A 12,035-nucleotide genomic window follows, 5' to 3' on the forward strand; every position below is an offset into this window, starting at 1 on the left:
TCATCACTTGGCTGAATAATTTCAACACCATCAACATCAATTCCATGTGACAGTATTAAATCTAGAGTATGATTTCGACAATGAGTAGGTCCTGAAACGCGTTGTCTAACACCAATAGAGTTCAGAATGTCTATAAATGCTGATCCCAATGCATCATTTTCATTATAAACATGGATATTAAAATCACCAACTATTAAAACTTTATCTGCAGCCAGAACTAACTCGGATGTAAAATCACCAAACTCTTTAATAAAGTCTGTATGGTGCCCTGGTGGCCTGTATACAGTAGCCAGTACAAACATAACGGGGGATTTATCATTAACATTTGTTTCTCTGGATAATGTTATATGAAGCACCATTACTTCAAACAAGTTATACTTGAAGCCTGCCTTCTGAGGCAAATATTAGCATGTTGCTAGTATGTTTCTAGCATGATTAGCATGCGACTAACATGTTTCTAGCATGATTAGCATGTTTCTAGCATGTTTCTAGCATGACTAGCATGCGACTAGCATGTTATCATGTTGCTAGCATGATTAACATGTTGTTAGCATGTTTATAGCATGACTAGCATATGACTAGCATGTTGCTAGCATGATTTTAGTATGATTAGCATGTTGCTAGCATGTTTCTAGCATGTGACTAGCATGTTTCTAGCATGTTGCTAACATGATAGCATGTTGCTAGCATGTTTCTAGCATGCGACTAGCATGTTGCTAGCATGATTTTAGCATGATTAGCATGATGCTAGCATGTTTCTAGCATGATTAGCATGCGACTAGCAAGTTGCTAGTTTGATTAGCATGTTGCTAGCATGATTTTAGCATGATTAACATGTTGTTAACATGTTTCTAACATGCGACTAACATGTTTCTAGCATGATTAGCATGTTGTTAGCATGACTAGCATGCGACTAACATGTTGCTAGCATGATTTTAGCATGATTAGCATATTATTAGGATAGATAGATAGATAACAATAGACAGATTGATAGATTGATGGATAAGGATGATTTTAGCATGATTAACATGTTGTTAGCATGTTTATAGCATGACTAGCATGCAACTAGCATGTTGCTAGCATGATTTTAGTATGGTTCGCATGGGGCTAGCATGTTTCTAGCATGATTAGCATGTTGTTAGCATGTTTCTAACATGCGACTAGCATGTTTCTAGCATGATAAGCATGTTGCTAGCATGTTTCTAGCATGACTAGCATGCGACTAGCATGTTGCTAACATGATTTTAGCATGATTAGCATATTATTAGGATATATAGATAGATAACAATAGACAGATTGATAGATTGATGGATGGATAGATAGATAGACAGATAGATAAATAGATTAGCTGCCTAGAGTTTGAATGAGTTTAAATTGATTAGCATCAAAGCTTGATTGAGTCTAATAGGATTTGGAGCTTGGGTCATCTGAACATCCTGTCAATGAAAGTCTATGGGCATTTTTATGATTTTTAATATTAATTTTTAAGAAAACCGTATTTCAAACCAGTCTGAAAAGATATAGCACACCAAGTCAGAACAGTATGAAGGTCTGACCTGAGTTTGGAGTATGTAGCTTGAACGGTCTAGGAGGAGTTAGGTTCCAAAAATTTTGCGGCCAGAAAAATAAGAAGAAGAAGAAGAAGAAGAAGAAGAAGAAGAAGAAGAAGAAGAAGTTTAAATAGGATTTCAGTAAGTTGGCTTTCTCAAGCCAACTTAATAAAGACGGACACACAGTTTGTTTAATCCAGCTGTATTTACTTCCAAGTGAAAGATAAAACATCAAAATGCCAGAAAAAAAAAACTGACGTAGAAAAGGATCACCCCCCTCCTAAAAATGTCTTGTAAACTCAACCAGGCGCAGGTCATCAACTTCTCAATGGCACACAAAGCCATGTGACTTTCAGCTGTGATCAGTTATGCTCATTTTGATCAGCTCAGCTTGAAAAGAGCTTTCCAGGGGCCTGTACCACGATGGTAGCTGAACAAATTCAGAGTTACAGGATTCGTTCTGAGTTGACAAAACCAAACCTCTCCAATCTGGCTTTGTTGGTACCATGATGCTGTTCATCAACTTTCTTTGTCAACTCAGGCTTTGATCCTGAGTTTGTGGAGCACGTGCACATGAATGTGTGACATCACTGGCGAACAGCCAATCCCGAGCCTTGCAACGCAAAGCAAGTTTGACTTACTTCTCGCGAGAGACCCAGCGAGATATAAAACTAATTTTTGAATCTCGCTGTTAACTTTTGTTGTTCATTTATACATTTGAAAATATATAGTGAAAGAGACTCGAACATGTAAGGTCAGATTTTTTATCTTTTAAATAGTGCAATCTATTGATACTACAGATTATTTATATTACATGATCTGTCACAAAAATCAGAAAAATTATATAAATCATAAAATGACGTAATTATCATTAAAGCCATCATATCATTATTTTTTTTTTTTAGCATTAGCATTTAGCAGCTCGTTCCCGGCTAGATGGTAACTTTCTCCCGGATGAGCGTTTTTCTCCCAGCTCAAAGCACGCCCCCTTTCTTCCTGAGCTTCACGAAGAAGTGGCGAAAGCTTGGAACGCTCCATTCTCGGCGAGAGTTCGTTCATCTGTTTCACCAGCATTCTCCACACTGGACGGTGCTAAAAACAGAGGCTACCTGTCACTTCCGCCGGTGGAACAGGCTATAGCAGCGCACCTTTGCCCGCCCTCTGCTGGACGGCGGACTAAGGCGGCGTTGCCATCCAAAGCCTGCCGCATGACGTCATCGCTGCTCGCACGGATCTTCTCTGCTGCTGGGCAGGCTGCGTCTGTGCTGCACACCATGGCCACGCTGCAGATATTCCAGGGCAATCTCCTCCGCAAGCTGGATGAGATGGGACCTGAAGCGATCAGTCTCACGGATCTGAGGAGTGCTTCGGATCTCTCCCTCCGCGCTACTAAGTCCGCTGCACAGGCCATGGGACTGGTTATGGCTTCCACTACGGTGGCTGAGAGGCATTTGTGGCTGACGCTTTCTGACATCAAGGAGTCTGAGCGCGCTGCGTTCCTCGACGCGCCGCTGACTCCTGCTGGCCTCTTCGGATCATCTGTCAACAAGTTTATGGAGAGATTCGCCGAGGACCAGAAAGCTTCGCAGGCGTTCAAGCACTTCTTGCCGAAGCGCTCCGGTTCTGCAACTAGCCGCTCTAGACCGGCCCCACAGAGCTCTCAGTCACGCCCACCGCCTCCAGCTGCGTCATCGCGACAGCGTCAGCAACGCAGCTCGGGACCCCGTTCTCGCTCTTCCAGCCGTCACCCCGTGCCGCGGCAGAGGATTGCGGTGAAGCCAGAAGCCCCGAAAACATCCTAGCACTGCTAGGAAAGCGCCGGTGTACGAGTTCCGCTGCGGCCGAGCTCTCACCCAAGCGCGCCGCTGTTGCAGTTCCAAGAATTGTGACTGCCTCAGCGTCTTCTGCAATGCGCAAGCCTGCACGAGTGCCCGCTTGCCTGCACACAAAATCCGTTATCACGGCTACCCAGATGTTTCACGAAAAGTGTTATTTCTGGTGTTCCGGCCACGGCCGATGGTGCTATAAATGTAGTGACTATGCCCACTCCTCAGTGCCCATCTCCACATGTAAGCACAGCCCTGCACACGGGGCTCGCGCCTATAAGATCGACTCAGATCGGTCGAGCGCACCACATAGTAAACGTGCCCACTCCCCAGTGCCCACATACACTATGCCACATACAGCGCGTTGCTTCTGTAAAAACGAGGCCCGTGCACAAACGCTCTGCCCAGGCAGACAGCGAGTTGAAAGTGGTAAATGTGCAAACATGCAGCCCACAGTTACTCGCAGACATCACGAGTCCCACGGGACCCGCTCAGCCCTCCCCCAGTCAGTTAGGCGCCGGGAAGGGGTCGAGGAGGAGCGATCTGCCCGCTGTGATCAGCGCGCTCCCCGCCTCAAATGCGCAGCACACCCAAGCGCCGCCGTTGCCCAGTCAACAGCGCGCTACGCATCCAGCCCTTAGCCATTCATGCAGATGCATGGTCAGCGCTTCCAGGGGTTTCGGATTGGGTGCTAGGCATTATAAAGAGAGGCTACTCGCTACAGTTTTGCCGACGTCCTCCGTGTTTTTTAGCGCGCGTCGAAACTACGGTCAAAACTGAAGTAGCACACATACTACGGGCCGAAATATCAAAACTGTTGAGCAAAGGGGCTGTAGAGCCTGTGTCTCGAGCTCAAAGCGAGGGGGGGCTGTACAGCAGATACTTTCTGGTGCCCAAGAGAGACGGGGGTCTCAGGCCCATACTGGATCTAAGACAGCTGAACAAGGCATTGATGAAACGCAGTTTATAAATGCTTACGACCAGGAAGCTCCTCGCGCAGATTCGTAGAGGGGACTGGTTCATGTCAATAGATCTGAAGGATGTGTATTTTCAAATACAGATAGCGTCAAATCACAGGCGATATTTGAGATTCGCCTTCGAGGGCCAGGCATACCAGTTTACAGTCCTGCCGTTCGGCTTGTCCGTGGCTCCTCGTACGTTTACGAGGTGCATGCATGCGGCGCTCGCTCCTCTCAGACTCAGAGGCATGCGAGTGCTGAATTATTTGGACGACTGGCTGGTTCTGGCTCGATCACGAGCGGAGCTCAGGGCCGTTTTACTCGATCACCTCGAGAAGCTCGGTCTCAGAACCCCAGTCAGACGATTCTGTTTTTGGGTATAGTTCTGAACTCGTGTTCCATGACGGCGCAGCTGTCACCACAACGCGCGTTGGGCATTCAGCGCGCAGCGAGTTCTTTCCGCTGCGGCGCAACCGTTTCGCTCAAGCACTGTCAAAAGGTGCTGGGCCTCATGGCCTCAGCATCTCCGGTTCTGCAGCTGGGCCTGCTCCGCATGCGCCCCCTGCAGCTCTGGCTGAAGGCGCGGGTGCCGCGCAGAGCATGGGTGTCTGGCCGACTGCGTCTCAAGGTCAATCAGAGCTGTGTCACAGCCCTGAAACCCTGGACAGCAAACGGCTGGTACCAATCAAATGTAAGCCTGGGGACTTCCCCGAATGTGAAGATGGTGTCGAGGGACGCCTCCACTTCGGGATGGGGAGCGCTGCTCGAGGGCAGACCGTTCTTTGGCCTGTGGTCAGAACGGGATAAGCTCCATCATATCAACTGTCTGGAAATGCTGGCAGTGGAGAACGTGCGGAACATCCAGAGGCAATGTTCCTACGGGCAAATGGTCTCTACACCCGCAAACAGTCCGGGTGTTGTGGGAGAGATTTGGCAGGGCGGAGGTGGACTTCTTCGCATCCCACGAAAACGCCCACTGCCCCGCGTTCTTTTCCAAGAACGAAATCTCGCTGTCACAGAAATGGCCATGCTGCCCGCTTTATGCTTTCCCTCCCGTCTCCCTCCTTCCGCAGGTGATAGAACGGGTGAGAGAAACGAGATGTTCAATACTGCTTGTAGCACCTCTTTGGAAGAACCAACCATGGTTCCCAGATTTGATGCAGTTAGCAGATGTCGCCCCTGTGGCCAGTACCGTTGAGGAGGGACCTCCTCTCGCAGGCCAGGGGTTCGATTTGGCACCCTCAACCGGAGTTGTGGTCCCTCCATGTGTGGGCGTTCAACGGTTACCCGCTGATCTCGCAGTGGGAGTGCTAAATACCGTCACTCAGGCTAGAGCTCCGTCGACACGACGTCTGTATGCCTCGAAGTGGTCGGTGTTCTCCAGCAGGTGCACAGCTCGAGGATGTTCACCTCTTAGTTGTGAGGTGACGGAGGTTCTCTCCTTCCTACAGGAGCTGTTGGATAAGGGCAGAGCCCCATCCATGCTCAAAGTTTATGTGGCGGCCATCGCAGCGTTTTCTGAAACAGCGCTCGGTCAGTCAATAGGAAGGAATGATTTGGTCATCCGCTTCCTTAGAGGAACTAGGAGGCTGAATCCTCCCAGACCTCCGTCAGTCTCTATGTGGGACCTCGCGGCGGTTTTGGAGGCCATGAAGGGTCCCCCCTTTGAGCCTATCCAATCAATTAGCCTTCAGCATCTGTCGTTCAAGACAGTATTCTTGTTGGCTCTCGCTTCAGTGAAGCGGGTGGGTGATCTGCACGCGCTCTCGGTGAGCCAGTCGTGCTTGGAGTTTGGACCTAATGACTCAAAGGTCATACTCAAACCTAGGCACGGTCATGTGCCGAAATCCCTCAACACGCCGTTTCGGGCTCAGGTTATTGCCCTGTCTGCCCTGCCGGTGTCAGGAGAGGATAGAGACTCGAGGCTTCTTTGCCCTGTCAGGGTTTTAAGAGCTTATGTGTCTCGCTCTGCTGCCTTTCGACAGACTGAGCAGCTGTTTGTCTCGTTCGGTGGACGTTCCAAGGGAATGGCTGTTTCGAGACAGACTCTATCCAGATGGATAGTTGAGGCTATAGCGTTATCTTACGCTTCCAGGGGCCTTTAGTGCCCGCTGGGCATCAGAGCACACTCCACAAGGGGCGTCGCCTCGTCGTGGGCATGGTCTACTGGGATCTCTTTGCAGGATATATGTATGGCAGCAGGTTGGGCCTTGCCGTCTACATTTATCAGGTTCTATAACCTGGAGGTTCCCGCCTTGCAAGCAAGGCTGCTGTCGGTATAGTCGAATCAGGGCCCTGAAGGGAACTCTGAGTTTGTGAGCGTTATGCGCTGCCGACGGTTATATGGGCAGTATTGCGTAAGACCCGGATTGCCACATTGGTCAGGCCTTGCCTCGGCTGTGTGATGTCATATTGCCGCATCTACGGATGCTGCTAGATATGGGACGGAGGGCTTCCCCCCTTCCTGTCCTGGACTCTCTGTGAGTCCCTCAGGTGACTGTGCACTGTAAATCCTGGGCGTTGCTTCAGGTTTATTGGTGTGTGATCCCTGCACGCACGGCGTTTTACATTGGGTTCCCGTAGCGTCTTAGCTAAGACGCAATACGAGAGAGCGATGAAATAAATCAGGTGAGTCAGCCTTTTCGAGCTCCTTTTATAGGTTGGGCCACACCCGTTTCGGTGGGAAGTGGCAAGAAGGGCGCGATAGGCTGTGCAGTTGCCGCAGAACAAGCCAATGAGCGAACGAGCCATCTCGCCTATGGCTGTGTACTGCTGCGCTCTTCTAGAGAGAACCGAGGTTATGTTTAGTAACCGAGTACGTTTTACAAATGCTAGAAACGTGGCTTTCTAAGGAAAGATTGTGATCAAATAGCACACCTAGCACACCTAGGTTCCATGTCGGTTACGATGACAAACTGCAGTCAGGTCGAGACCCCGATGAGGACGACGAGCAGCAGATGAGCTTCCCTGAGACAGTTTCTGACAGTTTGTGCAGAACTTCTTTGATTATGCAACCCGATTGTTGCAGCATCTGTCTGGATGGCTGGTCTCAGACGATCGTGGAGGTGAAGATGCTGGATGTGGAGGTTTTGGGCTGGTGTGGTTACATGCGGTCTGCAGTTGGATGTACTGCCAAATTCTCTGAAACAACTTTGGAGATGGTTTATGGTGGAGAAATTAACATTCAATTCATGGGCAACAGCTCTGGTGGACATTCCTGCAGTCAGCATACCAATAACACGCTCCCTCAAAACTTGCAGCATCTGTGACATTGTGCTGTGTGATAAAACTGCACATTTTAGAGTGGCCTTTTATTGAGAGAAATAGGCCTATTTTTGAGTTCAGCTCATGACAAATGGGGGCAAAAACAAAAGTGTTGCGTTTATAGTTTTGTTCAGTGTAGATATAAAAAGATTTTATTCTTTTAGAGTGTAAAAAAAAGTCTGTGTGCAAGTGGCAGTGTGCAAGTGCATATGTGCTCTAGTACGCAGGGAGATCGAATCCATCCATTCTCCAACAAACTGCTTGTGCTCTCTAGACTCTAGGGTCACAAAGTCTCAGGACGTAGGCAGGTGAAGACCCTGGATAGATGGATGGATGGCTAGTGCAGTGGAATCAGACATCTGGAAATAGTCAAGTTTTAAATAGCAAAGGATTAGCGATTCAAGCAACGAAAACGAAAACCGGAAACAAACAACATTTTGACAGGAACAGAACCAGAAACAAAATCTAATTTTATAGTTCCGAACAGAATCAAAAATTTCAAATGGCCATTAACCAGTTATTTTATCTTTCCATTCATTATTTAAAAATTTTTGTCAACCAATCACGAAGTCAAGTGAGAGAATCAGGTACAGGGTCCGGGTCACTTCATCCGCTCATTTCGGTTTAAATAGTTTCTCTGCAATCATTTGCAATCAAGTCAACGATATCGCTGTAGATGAAGTGTCCCCAACTAAGCAAGCCAGAGGCGACAGCGGCAAGGAACCAAAACTCCATCGGTGACAGAATGGAGAAAAAAACCTTGGGAGAAACCAGGCTCAGTTGGGGGGCCAGTTCTCTGACCAGACGAAACCAGTAGTTCAATTCCAGACTGCAGCAAAGTCAGATGTGCATAAGAATAATCTGTTTCCTGTGGTCTTGTCCTGGTGCTCCTCTGAGACAAGGTCTTTACAGGGGATCTGTATCTGGGGCTCTAGTTGTCCTGGTCTCCGCTGTCTTTCAGGGCAGTAGAGGTCCTTTCTAGGTGACAGACACTATTTAACTGAACAGAGATGACATCACTGAATTCAATGATGAACTGCCTTTAACTATCATTTTGCATTATTGACACACTGTGTTCCTAATGAATGTTGTTCAGTTGCTTTGACGCAATGTATTTTGTTTAAAGTGCTATATAAATAAAGGTGACTTGACTGGTGTGCATCTTGAGACAAAACAAAGGCACTGATATATTTTAAGATCAGTCAATGCAAGTTTCTTTCAATTGATAAAGCTCAGTTGAACTGGTATGTTAAACCGGGGATAAACTCTTAATCGGAGATATCTTTTGAGGACTCAAAAGAAAAAAAAGAAAAAAACATGTATCATACAAAACTCTGCTTTATCCTAAAACCCTTTCTTCATAAATATACACCTTCTATCATATGTTTTGTTTATGTTCTACAGAGGTCATAAATAACTTATCACACTATTGCAGTTATAAATCATTTACTATCATTTATTAAAGAATCGTCGTTTTAGTAATTTGCACTTCAAGATACAGCAAAACATTAACACAGCTCAACTTCCACACGATTGTTTCTTACAGTGAGCACTTTAATCACTGCAGAGACAACAATCGCTGCATACTGCTCCACAAGGTATTTCGAAATCTGAATGCAGTCTCTCACACAACTCTGATCTAGAGGGGAATGAAACGCCAGCAATGCAGTCACCACTACATTAGGCCTACAATGAGCTCAAAATGGTCAAAATACATGCTCACACTAGGGTTGAACAAAAGATTTAATCGAAAGACAAACATACGAACAGCATCACACAGACTTACGTATATATATATATATATATATATATATATATATATATATATATATATATATATATATATATATATATATATATATATATATACACACACACACACGTCAAAAGTTTGGGACCAGTAAGACTTTGAATGGTTTTTTTTTTTTTAAGAAGTCCCTTATGCTCATCAAGGCTGCATTTATTCGATCAAAAATACAGAAAAAGAAAAAAATTATCTTGCAAAATGTTTTTACAATATAAAATAATGGTTTCTATTTTAATATCCTTTACAATATAACTGATTTCTGTAATGCAAATCTAAATTTCCATCTGCATCATTACTCCAGTCTAAAGTGTCACATGATCTTCAGAAATCATTCAGATATGATGATTATTAGAATTATCAGTGTTGGAATCAGTGTTTTTCTTTTTTTTTTGGATTCTTTGTGAGAAATATTTTTTTTTTCTTTGTTAGAAAATATTGCTTATTCTAACTTAAATAAATGCTCTTCTTTTTATTCATCAAAGAATCCAGAAAAATATGATCACAGGTTACAAAGAAATATTAAGCAGCACAACAGTTTCCAACATTGCTAATAATCATAATATGTGAATGATTTCTGAAGATCATGTGACACTGAAGACTGGAGTAATGAAGCTGAAAATACAGCTGTGCATCACAGAAATAAATTAGTTTAACGTATATTAAAAAAATAGAAAAACATTATTTTACATCATTATAATATTTCACAATATTACACTTTCCCCTGTATTTTTGATCAAATACATGCAGCTGTGATGAGCATAAGAAACTCCTTTAAAAAAAACATTACAAAAATCATTCTGATCCCAAACTTTTGAATGGTAGTGTATATATATATATATAGATAGATAGATATAAAACAATATATCTGAACATACAGGCAAGCATTAGAAAAGTAACAGTGCTTGTACTATGCAAGGCATGGTGAAATATAATACAGGTTCATTATATCTGATTCTAGAAGCCTTTAATGCATCTTTTCAATTTGACATATGCATTTTGTGACCCCCCCCCCCCCCCCATTTACATTTATATACACAAAATGGAAACAATTAAGCCATATCAAAACACCACAGTTATCCATTACGTGTCTCTTACATGACAGAACAATGTGTGAAGTTTATTCTCACTGTCATTTACTTTGTGTTTTTATCCACCAAAATCCCACTACTCAAAAACAAAACAACTAAATGAAGACTCATCATACAGAGTACAGACTTTATTAACTTGCTCATATCCCAAATTTAAAACACAAACAACACGAACAGTGACAAATCAGGGAAAGCGGCAGTAATGTTTCAATCTTTTCACAATATTTATAGTCACCAAATGTATATTATTTGCAGTCCCACTGAAATGGTAGAAAGATTCTCCCACACAGTATAAAAATAATAAACCCATAAAGCAGTAAACTATTTAAATATGCTCTAAATAATGTTTATCTCTCAACAGTTCAACGCTATAAAAATAGTTTAAAAATCTGACAATTATTCAGTAGTGAATTACTCTATATAATTATTTTCCTCTCATGTTTAGTTTGCCAAACATCAGTCAAAATGGAGAAAAAAATATCTTGACAAATTCTGGACGACGGGAGGAATAAATCATTCTACTTTAAAATGGGGGTTAATTAGAGGTTTGAAACAAAGACAAAACCAATATCAAAACTCTTGTTCACACTGTCAGATCAAATCTGATTTTGTGCATATCTGGATGGAATGGGATTCATTAACTGACTGTCCACACAGCACATATCGCAACTGTTCATATCCAAACTAAGTGTCCATAAGCGCGCTTTAATTTTTACGGCATGTGCATTAGTTTCACCTACGCTAAAAACAACAGTAACAACAATGCAGTTTGCAATACAGATGTTGCCTTACGACATGCCAACATGTTGCTGTCTGTTTATTTATAGTAAATAATAATATTATATTTCGCCTTGTGAGGCAGCAGCAGAAACGCTGGAAGCTGGAATGTGTGGCTTTATTCTGTTCTGCTGTCTCTGCTACTTTCAAAACACAAAGATCTGCGTATACTAGCAGCATATCGCGTTTTTCTGCTTGATTTGCACTTCGCCAACAACACAAGCTTTCTGGCATGTTTTCTGTAAAATGCCTGACGTGTTTACGGGGTTACGTTTTACGTGGGGTGAAAAAGCTACGCTGAATCAGATCTGACCAGTCGGACTTAAACGGACTTCAAGCAATGCGATTTGAATAGGATTCCAAACCACATATGAATGTAGCTCGAAACGGATTCGCAAAAATCGGATTATGTAGTTAGTTTCCGTTCTGACTATCTAAATATGACTGGATTTCAATCGGATTTGGGCTGACAGTCTGAACGAGGCTTCTGTGTAAACGTGGGAGATTTTATTATTCATGAAACCTAAATGACTCCTCCGTTCAGTCCTCCAGATCTCAAACACAACATCTGTTAGAGAAGAATCAGCACCAACTTGAATTTCAAGAATTAGCTTTGCATCGTAAACAAAGCTTTGGATTATTATTTTTTTTTTTAATGCGTACAGGTGTATATGGAGGTGTCTGTGTCATTTCAACACATTATTAACCATCACTAAAGGCAATTACAGATCAGTTTTAAAACCCTGAATTGAAAATGATCTCTG

At 43.8% G+C, this 12,035-nt stretch overlaps 1 long non-coding RNA gene across 1 annotated transcript; it reads right to left on the reverse strand.

Annotated features, from left to right (window-relative positions):
* Window positions 1-10,421: 10,421 nt before the first annotated feature.
* Window positions 10,422-11,091, reverse strand: LOC132129227 (uncharacterized). Its single transcript, XR_009428456.1, has 2 exons — window positions 10,572-11,091; window positions 10,422-10,532 (listed from the first exon to the last, which is right to left on the reverse strand). It is a non-coding gene; the product is annotated as an uncharacterized LOC132129227 (long non-coding RNA).
* Between the last annotated feature and the right edge of the window lie 944 nt (window positions 11,092-12,035).

This window comes from Carassius carassius, chromosome 46, assembly GCF_963082965.1.
Source record: "Carassius carassius chromosome 46, fCarCar2.1, whole genome shotgun sequence".
Lineage (NCBI taxonomy): Eukaryota > Metazoa > Chordata > Actinopteri > Cypriniformes > Cyprinidae > Carassius > Carassius carassius.